We start from the raw sequence: 21,318 nt of genomic DNA, 5'->3' as shown, positions 1-21,318 counted from the left end.
CACTCTCTGGACAAAGAGGAACAGTCACAGTATCCACCAGAGCCAGGTACGCCGCTACCTGGCACTCAGTCAGGATTCTGCTACGAGGAAGAAGAGGCACCTCATCTGCTGTCCATCCCCTCCTTCAGCAGCTATAGGCACCACCTTCCCTTCCCCTGCAGGCCTCTCCGCCAGGCTGCCCCTCCTGGGGGCCTCCTCACCCATCCCACCTTATCTTGGCGTCCACTCACCCTCAGGAGTCACCCTGGAGGCACCGCTCCATGAAGGCTGGCCTCTGTGTTCTTGGGCCGCTACACATCCCTCTGCGTGCCCTTCACTGTCTTTTCTTTTTTTCTTTCTTAAAGATTTTATTTATTTATTTGACAGAGAGAGACACAGCAAGAGAGAGAATACAAGCAGGGAGAGAGGGAGAGGGAGAAGCAGGCTTCCCACCAAGCAGGGAGCCCGATGTGGGACTTGATCCCAGGACCCTGGGATCATGACCTGAGCCGAAGGCAGATGCTTAACTGACTGAGCCACCCAGGCGCCCCATTCACTGTCTTTTCTGAAGGCGTGTGAGCCCTGCAAGGGCAGGGCCATGTCCCCTCATCCAGCACGGTGCCGGTCCTCCCCTCTCCGCCTTGGCCCCCCTGAGCCACCAGGTGTTCCAGGTACACGCCTCACTCAGGCCTTTCCTTCCCCTGGCTCGGGAAGCTCTTTCCCCGAGTGTCCCCGTGACTCACCCTCAGCTCACTGTGTGACGCCTCGGCTTCCCTCGAGGACCTGCCCTCCCACCGCTACACATCTCTCCGTTGTCTCCACCCTGCATGTCCTGCTGGAATGTCAGCTTGCGGAGGGCAGGGCCACCTGGTCCTGGAGGTGTGGAGTCTCAGCCTGCATCTGTGAATGAAACAGTCCTGTTGGCCAGGAAGCATCTCCTCTCCAGAAACCCCCCACCACAAGATTTATTTGAATTAAAAAAAAAAAAATCAGGAAGAAGTATTGTTGTCAAGGTGACAGAGGAGGGAGGATACTGCTGGACACTGAGCTGGGCTTTAAAGAGTGGTTGTGGGTAGTAGGGTTATGCTGGCATCCCCAGGGGAAGCAACAAACTCCACAGCAGAACAGAGCGTTAGGCGGCGGGACAGCGTGTGGACGGCACGGCAGGACGGTGTGCAGCCATCAGGCCCACTGCCAGCTCCCAGCAGCCTGCCATCTGGCCTTGCGCCGGGGGCCTCCTCTGTGCGTCCCCTCCTTGTCCTAGGCGCTGTCCAGGGGCCCAGCCCTCTCCTGACGCTGGCCACTCTGCTGGGCAGGGCCCATCTCACACTGAGACCTCGCAGAGCTGTGGTCTGTGTTCCTCTCCTGCCGGCCGCTCCTCACCCTCCAACTGCCAACTCGAGGCCCCTCCCACCCCCAGCCCACCCAGCCGTCCTCCCCTGCGCAGGTTCCCTTCCTCTGAGTCCCGCCTGGGATGCAGCCCAGACTCCCCTTCCGTGCCTCCTGCATGCCTGGGCGTGCAGTCGTGGCCTGCTGGATGACCACTAGGTAAATGAGGGCGTGATGGACCCCCACCTCCCCATCGATCTCCGTCAGCTGCTCCATGTAGGACTTGCTGCTCCCTTCACTTCTCCCCTCCCTGGTTGCATGTTTCCAGCCCTGGGTGATCCCACTCCCTGCTTTCCTATTGCCCAGCCCCAAGATGCTGTAGGAAGCCATAAAGTGGTGAGTGAGTGAGTCCACCATAAATCTGAGTCATCCGACCTGAGAGGGACCCTTATTAGTCTCTACTCATCAGCTGCTCCAAATGTTTTTAGACTTGCCACAAATGTCTACTCTTCTCCCTTAATCTTTTTTTTTTTTTAAGATTTTTTTAATTTATTTGACAGAGAGAGACACAGTGAGAAAGGGAACACAAGCAGGGGGAGTGGGAGAGGGAGAAGCAGGCTTCCCTCAGAGCAGGGAGCCCGATGTGGGGCTCGATCCCAGGACCCTGAGATCATGACCTGAGCCGAAGGCAGACACTTAACAACTGAGCCACCCAGGTGCCCCTCTTCTCTCATAATCTTGAAAGAGAACCTCACCTTTCACTTGATTGACAAAAAAGAGGGCCTCAGATGTGAGCCCCTGAACCCCCTCCCACTTTGTCTCAGTGTGTCATTGCATGTCCTCCTCCCAGTCTTCAAAGATTCCTGTCTCAAAAGAGGAAGCACCCTCTATTGCCAAAGTCAGGAAATCAGGACTGTGCATTGCACATCTCCAGGCAATGCCGTACGTTTACACATCGGTGTGAATGGCACCTCCTGGAGTTGTGCAGTGCGTAACCAGTGCAACTTCACATGGCAGTCCTCATGTGGATCCCCTTTATTTTCCATTTTTACTCTGGTGTTGTTCATTTCCCCTTATCGACTTCACCCCCCCCCCCCCCACCACTGAAAACAACAACAACTGTCTAGGGTTGCCTTCAGGGAAATCCTATTTTCAACCCCATTGGAGCCCTTAGTTACTGTTTAGGTACAAAAGAAGTCTATACTTACTCCTTGTTCTTTCTCACTGCTGGCTCATTCTGGCTTTTTTGAATAAACTTTCACTTTACCCACTTAGGCTTTTCTTCTTCCAGTTTGGAGCCTGGAACTCCTCCCATCTAAGACAATGAGTACCTTTCTTCTGGGTGCAGTTGGCGCTGAGGTCCACAGCCTGCACGAGGACGCTCGGGCGCTGCCCACCCGCAACCCCCAGTTCAAAGGCTCTGCAGGGGTCTGTCACTGACCCTGGGCACCTCCAAGTCCCGTGCTCTCTCCTGGCCTGCTGCTCCAAGGAGATGCCCTTCTCCTTGGTTTGCTCCATTGGTTCTTCTTAAAATTGAGATGTCATTTACATACCATAAAATTCACCTTCTGAAAGTGTACAATTCAGCAGTCTTTAGTACATCACAAGGTTTTGCCACCATTGCCACCGCCTAATTCCGGAACATTTCCATCCCTCCAAAGAGAAACCCCATCCCCATTCCTGTCACTCCCCATTTTTCTTTCCCCCATGGAAATCGCTAGTCTGCTCTCTGTCTCTACATTCATCTGTTCTGGATTTTTCACATTAATGGAATCGTACAATATGTGGCTTCCTGTGTCTGGCTTCTTTCACTGAACATAATATTTTTAAGGTTCATTCTTGTGGTAGCTAATATCAGTACTTCCTTCCCTTTTATGGCTGAATAGATTCCATTATATGGAATCACGTATTCTATATATTTTGGTTTAAACAAGCAAATAATCTTCCATTTGTTTATCCATTCACAGTTGATGAGCATTTGGGTGGTTTCTACCTGGCTATTAGGAATAATCCTGCTGTGAACATTCACATACAAGTGTTTGTGTGGGTACGTGTTTTCATTTCTAATGGGTAGACACCTAACAGAATCGCTTGGGGCATATAGTAATTCTGTGTTTAATTTTTTTTCTTGTGGTAAGACACAATAACATAAAATTTACCATCTTAACCACTTTAAAATGTACAATGCAAGGGCAACTATATTTAAATTTTTGAGGAACAAAATAGCGACACCACTTAACACTCTCATAAGCAGCGTATGGGGTTCCGATTCATCCACATTCTCGCCAATACTTTTTATTGTCTGTCTGGTTCCATTGGTTCCAGCTGTCCTGGTGGGTGTGAGGAGTTGTCTCACTGGGGTTCCGACTCGCGTTCTGTGATGACTGAGGATGCTCAGCACCTCTCCCTGTGCGCGTCATTTGTGCTTTATCTTTGCCTCTTTTCCCTCCTTTGCACCTGGAACACAAGTGCTGACCCGGCTTCCTCCCTAATGTCCTTTCTTTCGTTTCACTCTCCCTCTAGTGAGGATATAACATAATACAGAGTTTTTAAAGCATGTAATAGATTTAGTTACACCCCTGCCCTCTCTCCAGAGGTATGGAAAGCAAGGACAAAGAAGGAAATAATAAAGATAAGAGCAGAAATCAATAAAATCAAAACTAGGAAAACAATAGAGAAGATCAATGAAACAAAAGTGGATTCTTTAAAAAAATCAATAAAATTCATAAACCAACAAAGATAAAAATAGGACACAAATCATCAATATCAGGAATGGAATAGAGGATATTAATACAGATCCCAGAGGCAGCAAAAGGATAATAAAGGAATACGATAAACAACTTTATGCTTAAAAAATCCAACATTTAGGAGAAACGGACCAATTTCTTGAAAACCATAAACTACCAAACCCCAACTAAGGTAAAATAAGTAATCTGAATAGTCCTAAAATTATTTTTAAAATGGAATTTATAATTTATAAGTTTCTGAAAAATAAATCTCCAGGCCTGGATGGTTTCCCTGGAGTATTTTACCAAATATTTAAAGAAGAATTAACACCCGATTGTATATAACTTCTTCCAGAAAATAGAAGAGAAATGAACACTTCCCACTTCATTCTGTAAAGCTGGTATTGCCTGATGTTTAAACCAGAGAGAGTAAAAACTAAATAAATAAACAACAACAACAAAACCCAAACCCATTGCAGACCAATATCACTCACAAACTTAGGTGCTAAAATCCTCAACAAAATATCAGCAAGCTGAATCCAACAATGTCTAAAAATAATTATTCACCATGTCCAAGTGGGATTTATTCCAGGCATTCAAGATTGGTTAAACATTTGAAAATCAATTAATATAATACACACGTGATAAAGCTAAAGAATAAAAATAATGTGATTATATCTGTTGACCCAGACAAAGCATTTGACAAAATCCAACATTCATTCATGATAAAAATTCTCAGGAAGTTAGAAAGAGAGAGGAACTCCCTCAGCTTGATAAAGAGCATCTTCAAAAAACCAACCTGCAGCTAACAGCACATTTAATGGTGGAAGGCTGAATGCTTTCCCTCTAAGATCAGGAACAACTTGTTAGTATTGAATGTTGAATCTCTAACCACTGAATAAGGCAAGAAAAAGACATAAATGGTATGCAGATTGGAAAGGAAGAAATAAAACTCTGTTTGCAGATGACATGATTGTCTATATAGAAGTCTCAAAGAACATACAAGAAAAGAATTTTTTTTAACTCCTAGAACTAGGAAGTTCAGCAAGGTCACAAGACACACTATCAACACATAAAATCCAATTGCATTTCTATAAACTGACAATGAACATGCAGAAAATCAAAATGAAAAACACAAGATCATTTAAAATCACTCCAAAGATAATGGAGTCATATGTAAAGTATCCGAAGAGAATGAAGTACTTAAGTACTCGGTTAACAGAGGATGTACAGGATCCACATGTGTTGGATTACACAGTGCCAGTGAAAGCTGTCCAAGAGGACCTAGTGAGTGCGGACACACTACTGCGTGGAATGGAAGACCCAACATAGTAAATGTGTCCAGTCTTCCTAGGTTTATCCGTGGGCTTAATTCAAGCCCAATTAAAACTGAAGGAAGTGCTTTGTAGACGTAAGTAAGCTTAGTTTAGATTTATGTGGAAAGGCACAGGCCCTGGAAGAGCTAAAACAATCTTGACAAAGAATAAAGTGGGAGGAATCACTAGCTGATACTAAGATATGGTATGTGGTAATCAAGAGAGTGGGGTGTTGGCAGAGATCAATGGAACAGAAAAGAGAAGCCAGAAATAGACCCACACAAATATGCCCATTGATTTTTGAAAACGGTATGAAGTATCGGGCAGAAAATAATTCTCTTCAGTTTCATGTCAAGCTGATCACCCAAAAAGCCAACTTGAGAAGTTCATGTCTACATTGGATGCTGTATATGTCTTTTCTGCATCTTATTAGCTTGTATTAGTTTTTGAGAGAACTTCAAAGATAAGAAGCTTTTAATATTTGCATGATGGTTGCCTCTAATTCCCCACACTTGTGACTTAGACTATAATTAGTCGCTGTGGAAATGATTTTTATGTTCCAAACAGAGGACTAGAATAGCACATGGTAAAAAGCCACAAGATCAAGTATACTCTTAAAAACGTTTGTTTCGTGCAAATGTCTTATTGTTTGAAACTCAAAAAGCAAATGGGAAAGTTGACATTCTATTCTGGAATATTTAGTAACATTTTCAAAGACTAACAATTTCCTTGAAAAACCTCTAAGGATACATAGATTACATATAAAAATGGAGACATGGAACAAGTCTTAGAAATCCTCTGTAAAGCTGTGATTTGATCCATAAAGCCTGAGACCCTGAGAGCTGGGACCTGCCCACAGAGTCACATCAGAGCTAGGACCAATTTTAGAGCTGCTGCGGCAGCTTCAGCATTTTCAAATGCACATGGAAGACAGCCATTCTACCCTGCAGGTCCAACACAGACCACAGGGCATCTTTCTACAGGGTAATCGTTACATATTTGCCCAATTGTTAACAGTTTTACAAAATGCAAGTAAAAACCTTTCTTTATTGGCTGTGCATTTAACTCAACATTTTCAGAGTGAAACTTAGAAATTTTCACTGTAGAATATATCAATTTTTCTTCTGCTTAAGACCTTCTGGGGTGCTTTTCTGAGATATTCTCTCATAAGGCAAGTGTGGTAGATGGTGTTGTGGGCCGCTGCCCCACTCTCAGGGGAGATAGTGCTTCTCTACCCAGCAGATGTCAGACTTGGGCCTGTGGCTGGCTCTGGCTAACAAAATGTAAACAAAAGTGACACATGTCGCCCCTAAGCTGAGGCCTTAAGAAATTGCACATGATTCCTCTTGATTTCTCTCTGTCACCATACCTGGCAACGTTGATCGACGCCGCTCCGTCATCCTGCATTATATATGGCAGACCAGCCTGGGGGCAAAATGTAGTGAAGATGAAAGATCAACTATCCTTGCTGTGGATAGTAAGATTCTGGAGTAATTAATCACGGCAGCATCACTTGGCGTAACATAGGATCTATAGGACTTGGTGCCACAAGTAAGAGGTTGTATAACGAATCCTAAAACATATGGCCCTGGCTTCAGAGAGGGGTGGCAGGTGATGAGGAGACATCTGCTGGAGGCTGGGGGATGGCGTTTGGTAAATGGTATAACATTTGGTGAAATTGTCTTTTGTGATAATTTGTGAGGCAGATAATACCCTAATGAGCTGAAGCTTTAGGCAGAGTGGACCGACAGGACACTGGGACGTGCACTGGTTGGTCTTGTCTGCATGAACGAGGTACTGCACGAAACAAACTCAGTGTACAAGTAGGCATGAAAGCGAATAGAAATTCCAGAAAATTGGAGTCTTATGCATTTGAATATAGAAATGATTCTCATCTCCAGCCAGTAAAAGATGAATCTGAAAAGGGTTTTGAGCAACAAAGGCCAATTAAAACACCGCCTTTAACAAATTAAAGGTGTGGCCTTAATGCCTACCGTTCATGTGTCTGAAAGACTCAAGGTGGCACCTGTAAGTTCTGAGTTAGACCGCGTAGCTCCAGACAAAAAGAGACTAGTGGTGGCTTTCCCACAAACTCCTGATAAACTCAAGGCACCTGCAGTAAAGTCTAGAGAAAGGATACATCTCCAAATGAATTATGGATGGGTCTGTTGGCCCGTGGAGCTGAATGAAGTCAAATGGAACTGATTACGTTCCTAAGAGTGGTACTCCCCAGAGGACCACCAGTCTGGACTAAAAGAGGCATTGATTGTTTGAGACTTAGACCCTGGGGCCCCACATTTTCTATGGGAAGATGCTGTCTGGGATATATGCTCATCCCCCAGGGAAAGAAAATTTCTCACTGCCCTCTTACATGTAGCCAAGAAATATAATGGAAAAGGAAATCCCAGGAGATGGATAAAAAGCCATGGAGAGCAATGGACTAGGAATATACTCCTGAGGAACAGATTCAGGGCCTTGTCAAGGACCCTCTTTCACGCCCAGAGAAGGGCCCCCTCAGCACCTACCCAATGAGAATGCTGCAGACACTGACTGCCATGCGTCTCGCACTCTTCCCGTTTCCAGACCGGTGTGTTTGCTGTGGTCGTCCTGCCCAGCAGCTACAGCTCACCTGGGTGCCGGCAAAGCCTGGACTTTTTAGTCCATTGGCCTACAGAGAAAGAGGAGCCGCATCAAGACCTGCCATGAAGATGATCACAAAATCCTGATGCCCTGCTCAGATGGGACTTGGGATTGTCACCTAGACAAGGGGGAGGAAAGCAAATATGTGTGACCAGACATATTATTATTCAAAAATCTTTGTCTTCCTCCCCAGAGGAAGAGTGTATTTTCTCACCCATTGACTCCGGCTTGGCTGTGTGACTTGCTTCAGCCAATGGCATATGAATGCAAATGATGTTTGTCACCACTGGGTCACACGGGGTTCTCCAGACTCTCTTCTTCCTCTGCCATATGACAGCCATCACTGTTCCAGATACGGGCTGGGCTGCACCCCTAAATCACAGGATGTAGATCACATGAGGCAGAACCTCAGCTGACCCATGATGGACGCGCTGCATGAACAAGAACCAGCCCTTGTTCGTGTAGGCCTCTGAGCATAGCCTCGTCTGCCCTTGCCACACAACAACGGTGCAACCATTTGTTTTGCCACAATTTAGGTATGTCTCCATTAAAGATGAAATTAAATCCCACATTCTATCTGCTTCATTAATGAGTTTATACCAGGCTTCAGTAATCTCTGAGTAAGCAGACTAGTGTTGTGGAGGATTATATGTGTGCTCTGGGCACTCCGGCTGACTTTCCATGACTGCCTAAGATGTTCTATGCCTAGAAGGCCAAGAACAACTTAGAGGGTTTTTGTTGGGTTACTATGAACAGTGCTGAAGAACCTCCTTGCAACCTAGTGGTTTGGGTTCCTGGGTCACACTGCCACCTGAAGGAGGAGCCAAGTTTATAGGTCACATCCCCTGGAAAGTGAGCATGACCCCCTCTGCACCTTTCTTCTGATGCGCACCTCATCCTGTAGTGGATTAGATGTCCTAACATGTGGCTATCTTAGTGGGCTGTTTTTTAAGTTGTAATTCATGAGAACATTAAACGATGAATTTCTATTAAGATATAAAAAAAGAACAGACCTGTACCCCTGAAACAAATAATACATTCTATGTTAATTAAAAAAAAAAGATGTAAAGAAAAAATCACAAGAGACTGTTGCTCTAACCCTAACAATAAAACCAAGATAAGTAAATTACAAAATTAGTTTTTCTAAATTTACCAGAGAGCTGAGGATACAACTAAGTGAACAGAACTCCAGACAGTGATGAGCCCTTCACAGAAATGAAGAAATCCAAGGCTTCTCTCATCACTGGTGGAGGGCCGGCAGTGGAGGACTCTATCTTTCAGTGGCGAGGAAGAGACCAGCCAAGCTTAATTAAATGTGGGCTGGTGTGACAGAATTCTAAAGTGGCCCAGCTACAGATCCCATCACTTATCAACTTGTTCCCATGAGTTTTTATTGAGGGTCTAGGGGCAAATATCAAAGCTGAGGGCAGGTCAGGGCAGCTGAAAGTAGTCAACGCTCAGCATCCCGGGACCTTCAGCCACCAAGGGCTGGGTTACGGCAGAAGGCTGGGAGAACCCACAGCCCCCTGACAGGCATTCTGGTACAGGAGCGCTCTCCCATGGTGCAGAAAGCTGGGTGAGACTGGAGGGCAAAGCGAACTTCCTAGCAACCCAAAAAGCTGGCCGCTGGTTGGTAACACAAAGAGAGATCTCTTGTGGTCTGAAACACTGACAGTGTAACTGCAAAGCTCCAAGAAATTCTGGCAATTGTGCCAGTTCTCAGACTGCAGACCCCATAGAAGGGAAATTTCTGATCCCACTTTCAAAACATTACAACTCAATAGTGAACCGAATCAAACTAAAGTTGCAATAAAGTCCAGACCCAGCCCAACCACAGATCAAATTGACTTTGCTCCCAGCTCTAGTGCCTGACATAAAAAATGGCGTGTCCTTTTTAGGAAGTAAATATTTACTTCAGTCTCTACTCTCCAAAATGTCTAGCAAATAATTTTTTTAGCATTTTAAGACCTAAGAAATAAGAAAATGTGACTTACGACCAAGAGAGTAAGCAATCAATATAAGTCAACCAAAGAGATGGCCCAGATGTTGGAACTATCAGAAGAGATTTTTTTTATTATAAAAATGCCAAAGTATCTAAATGAACAAGTAGACAATATGTGTTAAGAGATGGTTAATTTTAATAGAGATGTGGAAACTATAAAAAGGACTCAAATAGAAATGTAAAAGATGAAAATACAATGACGAAACCAAGAATCCATCAGATAGCTTCACAGCAGACTGAACCCAGTGTAGGAAAGAAACATCAACTTGAAGACAGGCCAGTAGGAAGTGTCCCAAATGAAATAAAAAGAGGAAAAAAGTGAAAACCACCCAACCAACCAGAGAGTCCAAGATATGTGAGGCAATATAATGGTTTAACCTGTGTATATTTGGCATCTCATGAGAACGGAGAATTTGAAGGTAAAATGGCTGCGAACTTGGCAAAATTGATTAAAGGTATTGATCTGCATATGGAGAAGGCTCAACAAATCCCTAATAAGTTAAACACAAAGAGAACCACACATTAGGTACATTACAGTCAAACTCACAAACACCAAAGAGAAGAGAAAACCCTGAAAGCTGCAGAGGGAAAAAGACACGTTATATACAAAGAACAGTATGTATTACAGCTGAATTTTCCCAGAAACAGTGGAGACCAGAGGATGAAGGGATAACATCCTTGCCGTGCTGAAAGAGTACATCTAGATTTCTGTATCCAGAAAATTATCTCCCAAAAATGAAGGCAAAATAATTTCAGATTTATGAAATCTGAATGAACGTGTCTTAGCAGACCTGCACTACTTGGAATGTCAAAAGCAGTTCTTCAGGCTGGAGAGAATGAGGCCACTGGACCTGGAGGTGCAGGCAGGAATAAAGAACCCCAGGGACGGTGAAGACAGATACAGAAACATGCTTAGCTTCATTTTACATTGTTTATTTTATATATTTTGTATAGTTCTATATCCGACTTATATATGGTTTTGAATTCTTGAAAAGACTTTAAACAGTTTTTTAAGTTTACAGCATAGAAATAAAATATAATCCACGTATGAGTGAAACCATATGAAAAGTCACTCATATGTGGAATATAAGAAACAGTGCAGAAGAGAAGGGAGGGAAAACTGAATTGGAAGAAATCAGAGAAGGAGACAAACCATGAGAGACTCTTAACTCCAGGAAAGAAACTGAGGGTTACAGAAGGGAGGAGGGTGGGGGGATGGGGACACGTGATGTGATGAGCGCTGGGTGTTAGACGCAACTGATGAATTGTTGAACACTACATCTGAAACTAATGATGTACTATGTGTTGGCTAACTGAATTTAAATTAAAAAATATATATATAAGACATAAAAAGTACAATGGGCAGGAGGGGGAGAATGTGGAATTATGTTACTGCAAGTTTCTCACTTGCCCGTGCCTCACTGTAATCGTATCTAAAGGCAGACTATGACGGCTTGAAGATGCGTGTTACAATTTCTAGGGCAACTGTAACACAATACCTAGACAAGTCAGCACAGGAGATAAAATGGGATATTAAAAATAAGTGATTCGGTGTGCCTGGGGGGGCTCAGACTGTTAAGCATCTGCCTTCGGTTCAGGTCCTGATCTGAGAATCCTGGGATCCAGCCCGGTGTAGGGCTCCCAGCTCAGTGGGGAGTCTGCTTCTCCCTCTGCCCCCCCCACTTGTGCTTGCTCTCTCTCTCTCAACTGAATAAATAAAGTCTTTAAAAATAAAAAATATGTGATTCACCCAAAAGAATTCAAGAAAGGAGGAACAGAGAACAAGATGCAAATGGTGTAAATAAAACTAAAATTCCAAGATGGGAAGTTTAAACTGCAAAACAAAGAGCATTACTAGAAATAAAAAGAGACATTTCATGATGATAAAAGACAAATTCATCGAGAAGGTATAGCCATCCTAAACCTGAATGTGCCTAATAAGAGAACTTTAGGGGCGCCTGGGTGGCTCAGTGGTTAAGCGTCTGCCTTCGGCTCAGGTCATGATCCCAGGGTCCTGGGATTGAGCCCTGCATCGGGCTCCCTGCTTGGCTGGAAGCCTGCTTCTCCCTCTCCCACTCCCCCTGCTTGTGTTCCCTCTCACGCTATCTCTCTCTCTCTCTCTCTCTCTCTCTGTCAAATAAATAAATAAATAAAATCTTTAAAAAAATTTTAAAAAAAGAGAACTTAAAAAGCTTGAAGCAAAAATTGACAGAACTAAAGAGAGAAACAGAATGTGCATTTTATTCAGTCACTGAAACAGCCCTTGCTTTTCCCAAAGCGAAATTTATTTTTAAATGAAATTCAATAAATATGTAATTAAGATGTCATATTATTAGTCTTTTAGGATACATATTATGGCACTGATTTCAAGATATATGCATTGCAAACATCTGATTATCACGCATTATTATTTTTTCCTGGACTCCTTATAATGCTCCTAAAGTTCTGCTGTGATGACTGATCACAGCACAGGCTCCTCTCACCATTACTTCTGCTTCAGAGATTTTTTTCTTTTCTTTCTTCTCATCCAGTCATTTTCTCCTAAGTGGTATTGTTTGATCTTCCAGACCCTTCTGTTAAGAGGTTGCTTGGCTCTCTGGCATATTTAATTCCTTGCAGTATTTCTACAGGCATTGGCAATTTTTAAACAATTCAGTGTTTTATTGGCCCTCAGAGCTTCCTAATGTTACCTGTTCTCCAAAACATCACAGGAGCGACGCGCAGATTAATAAGCACCGCAAGTTAGCCAAGTCCTGTTGATGAGCAGAATCATCTCCAGTGGAAGTGGGTTATTCACTGCTTCTTCTTGTCAAAGAGGAGAGTGGATTTGCATGCTTGATGACCATGGTCATTTTGCTGCTTTCCCACTGAGGTGCTGAAGACTAGTGCTTCATACAGAGGGGGCACTGGCCGGGGGAGGGGGTAGACGTCAGCCACAAAACTCTGGCCCCACCAGGGGCGTCTCCGGTCAGCCACAGCCAAGCTCCAGAGTCTGGGCAACACATAGAGTCACAGGGCCTGCCTTACAGGGAGAAAACTGGGAGGTAAGAATTGGGATAATATTCCATTAAGAGTATTCTTAAATTTTAATGGATTTCAATACATTTAGTGTAATGAATAATTTATTCTGGAGCCCTAAAAGAGATTTGGAAGAAAAGTTGGCAGAACTTGCTTTTGTTCTGATGGCCTGTGCATGTCCTCTCTTTTGTGCCCAGAAGGCTTCTATCCCTCTTTCTTCTCTTCTTTTTATCCCTTTAACAATACAAACAGCACTCACCGTTATGCCTTGCACTGTTTTAAAGACATCTCATTTAATACCAACAAGAACCTGTGATTATTCCCCCATCTTTTGGAAAAACTGAGGCCGAGGTTGTTTTAGTAACTTGGACAAGGTCACATAGTCGCTGCCTAAGGCCCGTGATCCATATCCGGTTTGTGATTCTAGAGCCATGGCTCTTAACCCTTGGGGCTTTAGGGAGTAAGCACCCCACTCGTCTTCCTTAGCCTCCTACTGATAGGGCCTCCACTGGGGTTTCAGCTGAAGAGGAGACCATTTGCTAAGATGTGGCAGGGCAAAGCCCTGTGCACCAGCCCCAGTGGGCGCGCTTGGAGGAGCGAGTCCCAGGGTCTAGGCAGTCTTCCTGGAGGCAGAGACGGAGTCTACAAGGTCACAGATGCAACCAGGGCCGCAGCTCCCCCAAGAGGAGCAGGAACAGTCCACTCCTCACCCTCTGAGATCTGCCAGGGTGAAGCTGCAGTGCCTCAGGGTCCAATCCCTCAGGACATGGGACAGCATGAGGACTCAAGGAGGTAGAAATGGGAAACGCCACACAGAAACCCACGGAGAAGGACGTCAGGAGAACAGACTCCAAACCACGGGCTTCATTCTGATGAAGCTGGAGTGGAAAGCATGGCTTGCAGTATGGTCTGATGGACCACTCCTACCTGCCCCTAAACTGGACCTAGCCCCATTCTGCAGAAGTTGCCCAGGCGAGGGCAGGGCTTGCTGCATGGGAGGACAGACCGTGCGTCGGAGCTGGAGCTGAGCAGTCCACCAGGTCATTCCTCCCCTTGGGACAAGAGAGCAGGTGTGCCAGGGGCCCTGCACCTTCTGCCTCGCAGTGAAAGTGTTCCTGACGCTTTATCCAGGGCCCTCTTCCCCTCGTCCCCGTGTTCCCAGGATGCCCTCCTCCCTTCCCTGGTTCCATCTGGGCTCCAGGTCCAGCTGTGCCATTGGCTACTAGTGTGATCCGAGATCTTTTTCATTTATAAAATGGGAGTAAGGACGCCCACCTCCCAAGATGATCCCACTCATGTACTCAACAGATATGTGAACATCAATCACACGATACAGCCGTGAAGACAGGTCATCAGTGGGGAAGATGGACCTTACACAATGCAACTGAATATTCCATCACATTTTCTAAAAGGTCATAAAAGAGAAGTACAGGTGCAGAGAGGGTAAGGGACGGTGCCCTGTCCCAGCCTGTGGTCAGAGAGGCTTCCATGAAGGGGGGGAACTGAGCTCTTGGGCAAGAAGACGCACAGCAGAGAAGGGAGGGTGGTGAACAAGGCAGAGGCAGCGAAGGCACGAGGCCGTCTGCAGTATGGTCAGATGGACCACTCCTACCTGCCCCTAAATTGGACCTAGCCCCATTCTGCAGAAGTTGCCCAGGCGAGGGCAGGGCTTGTGGTAACATTCTTAGGCGGCAGGCGAGACTTGTGTTTATGTGGCCCGCGTTCACATCATTAAAACAAATGTCAAGTACAACAACCGATCAGAATTACAGGGGCCTGTTGGGGTGACCCCCCCCCCCGACATGGCATAGATTCTGAAGCCTGGGAGCCCTGCAAGCGTCCCTCAAGAGATTCAAAAGGAGGACGTAGGGAAAGATACCCAGCCCAGGGTTCACATTGACAGGAAACCAGGAAGGGTGTTCACGTGGACTTCTCCATGGGAGATTTTTTCAAATTGGGTCTTGAAGATGTTTCTTTCTCCACAGCTGCAAGGCAGAGGGAACATCTCCTTCATTTATTTCTTAGACTTTTTTTTTAACTACGAAGACTTGCATTTTTAAGGCCAGCCTCTGGAATTTCTTTAGTTAGCATTATAAACCAAAGGCAGATGCACAGAGATGACCTTGGCTGAAGAAATGAAGAGCCCGAGGAGGAGCTGAGGCAGCAGGAGTGACGTGCGCAACAACGCCCTGCCTTCTTCCAGGGTGTCCCCGCAAGCCGGGACCAAGGGGGCCACCAGGTTCAGCAGTGGGAAGGCCGGCGTCAGAGCTGGCTTTGGAGAACGGGGAGGCGCAGAACTCAGGTTTCCTGGGGCTCTGGTGACCCGCGGTCGTCTGTCCACAGTTCAGAGCGGGGCCATGCCCGCTTGCTCAGAGCCCCCGGCCCAATGAGCAGAGATTGTCAGCCTGCAGACTTCCCTTCACAACACCACACTGGGGACATGCCCACGGGTGGAGGTAGAGGTCACTTTTCCTGGGCCATCAATCTTGTCGAGAATCCTCTGGTTCATTTTCCTCCTCTTCCTCATCTGTCTGGGGTTGTACACGCCTGTCCAGACTCACAACGAAGGTACTTGGGGGCGGGTGGTGGGGGAGTCAGGGCACTCAGCCATTCTGTGCGTAAGGCGGAATTCATAGCCCTGCATTCGGCCCCACGTGTCCCCCCGCTTTGGGCTGCCCCTGTCCTCCCAGCTGTCACCCCAGCCCCCCCGCCCCCACTGTCTCTCATAAATGCGCAGAAATGAAACCCCTTGCTGCTGGTAAGGGATTCTCTCCTGTTCTCTTCTTTCTTGTAGACTTATTTTAATTCCTTTGCTTTATGTTAGTGGAGCCTCAGGAGGGAACAGAGATAGATGTGTGTGACCGACCTTCCATGTTGGACTAGAAGCCTGTGGGTTGGCTTTCAGCGAGGAAGCATGGGTGTTTCTCTGTGGCTCTGGAGCAGGGCTCCTTGCATCATCTGGGGGAATGGTAACAGGCTTGAATCAGGGAGAAGTCAGCAGAGGTGGCAGAGCCAGCAGGAGTGGAGTTGATAAGATTTAGGATGTGGGGAGCAGGGGACGTCAGGGTGAGTCAGGCCTGAGTGGGCGGTGGGGGCCGTGAGAAGGGGGTGCAGTGGGAGGAAGCAGGAGTCCAGTCCGAGCTTGTGGAACTGGAGAGTCTCTGCCACATCCACAGGGAGCACCAAACGGGTAAGTTCAGCCGACTGAGCTCAGAAGGGAGGTCACGGGGGGCCTCGGTAGATACTCAGGAAATGGTAGCTGTTATCAGTGCTCTTGGGAGGGACGTAACTGTGTGCATGTGTGTGCGCATGCCCTGCCTGTGCACGTTTCTGAGGCTCAGTCTGATTCACTGCCTCCCTCGCGGCCCCCCCACGGCACTCACCTCCCCTGAATGGGCGTGAGCTCGTGGCAGGCACCACTCCCCGCTGGCTGGACCTCCTCTCGGGGCCCAGGAGCTGAGTGAGTGGACAGCCCTGAGCTGAGGACCTAATCTGCCATCAGGGCCCTGCTTCCTCCTGCGGCCACAGATGCAGCTGAGCCAGCGCATGTGGTCTGACCGGGGCCGTGGTAGCCCCGTAGCTGGGCACGGGAGCAGCGTGGGCCTCCGCCTCTCAGTCAGATCCCTGTCCAGGGAGTTCTAACTATGCATTCAGGACTCCAGGAGCGGTTTTCTAGGGGAAATTTGAATAAAGAGCTCAAGGACTAATCTGCTTTCCTATGAGAAAAGTAATTAACTTTCATACATTGCTGGTGGGTGAAAACGGTGCAGTCACTGTGGAAAACAGTCTGGTAGTGCCTCAGAAAAGTGAAACAAAGTTACCATATGACCCAGCAATTCCACTCCGAGGTATCTACCCAGAGAAATGAAAACCTCTGTCCACAAGAAAACCTGCACATGAGTGTGCACATCACCCAAAGGCCCTCAACAGAAAAGGCGGACAAACTGTGGTCCATACGGCAGCGTAGTTAGTATTCAGCCACAGAAAGGAATGAAGTACTGACACCTGTTACTACATGGATGAACCTTGAAAACATCACACTGAGTGAAAGAAGCCAGTCACAAAAGGCCACATATTCTGTGATTCCATTTATACATGTGAAATGTCCAGAACAGGCAAATGTATGGAAACAGAAAATAGACTACCAGTGGCCAGGAGTTGGGACATGAGGAGAATGGAGAGTGACATAACAGGTATGGGGTTTCTTTTTGGAGTGATGAGAATGTTCTGGAATTAGTAGTGATTGTTGACAGAGCATGTGTGAATGTACTAAAAAGCCCTGAAGTTTGTACCTTTAAAGGGTGAATTTTATGGCATGTAAATATATCTCAATAGTAAAACAACAACAAAGAAAAGGGTAAAAGGAATTACTGACTCCCCCTAACAATTTCTGTAATTAAAGTTAAAACATGAATGGAAATATGGGTACAGAGTTTGGGATGATGAAAGAGTTCTGGAAATAAGTCATAGTGATGATTATGCAACATCATGAATGTACACAATGCCACCAAATTCTACACTTGGGCACGGTTAAAATGATAAATTTTAAGTTATGTATATTTTACAAAAGAAAAAAAAAACACTAAGGGAATTAATTATACCTTAAATGAGTGTCTTCGTCACTCGTTGTGAGGACACTAAGAAATACCAAGGTTTTCAGCTGGAGATTTATTGGCTCTACATCTGAGCCTGACGGGCCCCGGGACCCCGTCCGAGACTGGCTGCCTGTGTGGGCCTCCCTCCCCTCTGCACCTCTTTCTCTCCTAAGCCAAACTGCTTCTCTGCCTGCCTTGTGGGCCTGGCCACTGGAAGGTCAGTGGGCTTCTGGCCAGCCTGGAGATCCCCAGGAAGTACGTCTTTGGCCCAGGCTGTGTCTCTGCTTCCAAGAACTTGATGGCGGGTCAGGGTCTGCACTTCTCCCCTGGGCCCCTCTCGGGCAGCTGCCCCACTGTGTGCTGGAACTGTTTCCCTGCATCTGTGTCATCACTAAGTATGGTCAGACTTCATCTTTGCCGGTCTACTCTGTGGAAAGTGAGGTGGCCTTTACTTGCTTTTTACAGGACTAATAAGGTTCTGTGAATTAGCCATTCCAATTTCCCCTTCTAGAAACTGTCTGTTTATATCCTCTGCCCAGTTTTCTATTTTTTCTTAATGACTTGTAGAGGTTCTTTATATATTCTGGGTATTACCCTATTTCTCCTTTATATGCCCAGTGTATAGTTTTTAATTGTCTCTTGAATTTTTTATGATACTTTTTATCATACAGGATTTTAAAACTATGATGTAGACTACTTTATCATTCATTCCTTATTATGGTTTGTATTGTGTGTGTCTTTTCATTAATACTCTCCTATTTGCAGAAACCTGTATTCGCCTTTGTTTTCTTTAATTGTACTTAAGATTTGGTTTTTTGTTGTTGTTCATGTTTAGGCCTTTAATCCATCTGGGCTCTGATCTTGTTATTTTGTGATACGTAAAAACCAAGGTCTAATTTGATTCCTTCCAGTGTGGCAAGCCTGTGATCCCAGTGTAGTGTCTGGGAATGTCTGCACTGTTCCCATGGCTTTCCGTCTGTCAGAGAGCAAGGTGTGTGAGTGTGGGGCTGCCGCCAGGCTTTCCATTCCATTCCATACAAGTGTTTATCCCTCCACAATATCTTGTTTTATGTTAATTTGTCTCTGTTTTTGTGTATGATATAAAGTAGACACTTAACTTTACAGTTTCCCAAACAATTCCAACCCTGCATAGATTTGAGATGCCAGGTTATTGACTGTGTTTTCATATGTACTATGGCCTGTTTGGGGCTTTCTGTTTTCTTCTGTTGACTTCTCTGTTTCTACATCAGTGTCAGTATTTACCTTCCGCGTATATCCTCACTGCTCACCCTCTTTAACATCTTCTTGACTATTCTCATTGGGGTTGTTTTTCAGGTGAAACTTAGAATCACTTTATAAAGTTTTCACCCCCAAATCCCACTGGTACTTGTGTGAAACCACTAACACACACTCAGCGTGGGGGCGTTGACATCTGCCAGTGTGTCACCTCCTGTCCGAGAGCGTGGCTCATCTTCCACATATCCTCACATCCCTTCCTTCATGAAGATCTGGCACATTTCTTCTCAAAATTATTGTCAGGTATTTGGGGTTTTTTTACTGCTATTTGGAAGATCCTCACATTATTGGTTGTGGAGTTCCATATGCACCTAGCAGCCCCAGCTTACTGATTGCTTATGTTTGGATCTTCAGTTTCGGTGGTTTTTGTTTGCTTGCTTGCTTGATCTACACATTTCTGAAAGGAGTATGCCAGAATCTCCCATTATAATTGCTGATCAGTTTTTTCCCAGTGGTTTGGTAAGTTTTTTCTTAAGAGGTTCTGAGGCTGAATTGTTTGTTAGGTGTTTGTATGTTCACGATGCATATATCTTCTTGTTTTACTTTAAACAGAATATAATCTCCTTCTTTGTCCTTTATGACTTTTTCTTGGTTTAAAATAAATTTTTATCAATATTGAGATTTCTTTTGGAGAGCATATTTGTCTTGTATATCTTTTCCTATTCTTTTTTTTTTTTTTTAAAGATTTTATTTATTTATTTGACAGAGAGAGGCACAGCGAGAGAGGGAACACAAGCAGGGGGAGTGGGAGAGGGAGAAGCAGGCTTCCCGCCAAGCAGGGAGCCCGATGCGGGGCTCGATCCCAGGACCCTGAGATCATGACCTGAGCCGAAGGCAGACGCTTAACGACTGAGCCACCCAGGCGCCCCCTCTTTTCCTATTCTTTTATTTTTACCTTTCTCTGTCTTTCTGTACATAATATTTAAAAAAATTTTTTTTAAGTAGGCTCCATGCCTAGCGTGGAGCCCAACATGGGGCTTGAACTCATGACCCTGAGATCAAGACCTCAGCTGACATCAAGAGTCAGATGCTTAACTGACTGAGCCAACCAGGCCTGAGCCACCCAGGCACCCCAATATTAAAATTTTTAAATTCAATCTGTGAGTCCCATTCTCTTAATTGGGGAATTAGCTCACATACATCTGTAATAGTTACTGATATATTAAGCCTTTTCTGTCTTATGTTTTCAATGTACTGTGTTTTCTTTTCTTTCCTATTTTCAATTGAATAGGTCATATTTTCTTCTGCTAGTTTGAGATTTTGTACTTAAATTTTTGCATGCAGTCTGGACATAACTTTCCTTTCTTTTAATTTCCTTTTCAGGTTTTTGAGTCAGGAAGTATTTCTTCTTTTTCATTCTCTGGAAGAGTTTGTATAAAAGTGGTCCTGTTTCTTCCTCAAATGTTTGGAGGAAATCATCAGTGAATTAGCTGGGACTGTGATTTTTTTGTGTGGGATTAAACTTATTTAATAGACATATGACTGCTCAGATTTTCTGCTCCTCCTTGTATTAGTTTCAGTATATTGTGTTTTATGGTGAATTTGTCCATTTCATCTATATTTCCAAATTTATTGGCATGAGGTTACTCATATTAGCCTCTTTTTTTTATCTTGATGACTGTAGGGTCTGGAAGGACACTCCCTCTTCATTCTCAGTATTGGTAATTTGTGCCTTCTCGTTCTCATTCTTATTCAGGTTTCCTAAGGACTTACTGATTTGATTAATCTTTTCAAAGAACCAATTATGTCATTGTTAAATTTCTTTATTGTATGTTTGTCCGTTGTATTAATGCCTTCTCTTTATTATTTTTTCTTTCTACTTTCTTTGGATTTATTATGTTGTTCTTTCTTTTTCCAACTACTTGTGCTGGATATTTAATCATTGATTTTCAGCCTTTCTTCACTCTAATATGGATTTAAAGCTATAATTTTCTTTCTAAGCATGACTTTAGCTGTATCTCATAAATTTTGATATGTTTATTTTCACTATCATCCAGCTGAAAATATCTTGTAGCTTCCATTGTGATTTCTTCTTTGACCCAAAGTGTAGAAGTAAAATGCTTAGTTTCTAAGTATATGAGCATTTTCTAGTTTTTGTTGTTATTGCTGCTGATGATTTTTAGCTTAATTCCACCACAGTCAAAGAACATTCTCTGGAGGAATTATATCCTTTGAAATGTGTTTTCAGTGGCTTTTCAGAACAGCATGAGGTCTGTTTTGCCGTTGTGCATTTGATGAGGATGTATACCCTCTGGCCACTGGTACAGTATTCTGCGTATGTCAATTAGGTCAAGTTTGTAGACATGTTGCTCACATCTTCTGTGTCCTTACTGATATTTGAGCGGTTGTTCTACTAGCTATTAGAGAGTTAAATTAGTTTCCTGTTATCATTACAGATTTGTCTATTTCTCCTTTCG

The 21,318-nt window shown here is 44.7% G+C and overlaps 1 protein-coding gene across 1 annotated transcript in view; it reads left to right on the top strand.

Moving 5' to 3' along the window:
• The window catches only part of POLN (DNA polymerase nu), a 145,529-nt gene that overhangs the window by 90,509 nt on the left and 33,702 nt on the right, over positions 1-21,318 (top strand). The gene's annotated exons all lie outside the window — the stretch shown is intronic.

Source organism: Halichoerus grypus, chromosome 3 (assembly GCF_964656455.1).
Source record: "Halichoerus grypus chromosome 3, mHalGry1.hap1.1, whole genome shotgun sequence".
In the NCBI taxonomy this organism is placed as follows: domain Eukaryota; kingdom Metazoa; phylum Chordata; class Mammalia; order Carnivora; family Phocidae; genus Halichoerus; species Halichoerus grypus.
The sequence above is the reverse complement of the archived record's forward strand: the minus strand, read 5'-3'. Positions and strand labels throughout refer to the sequence as shown.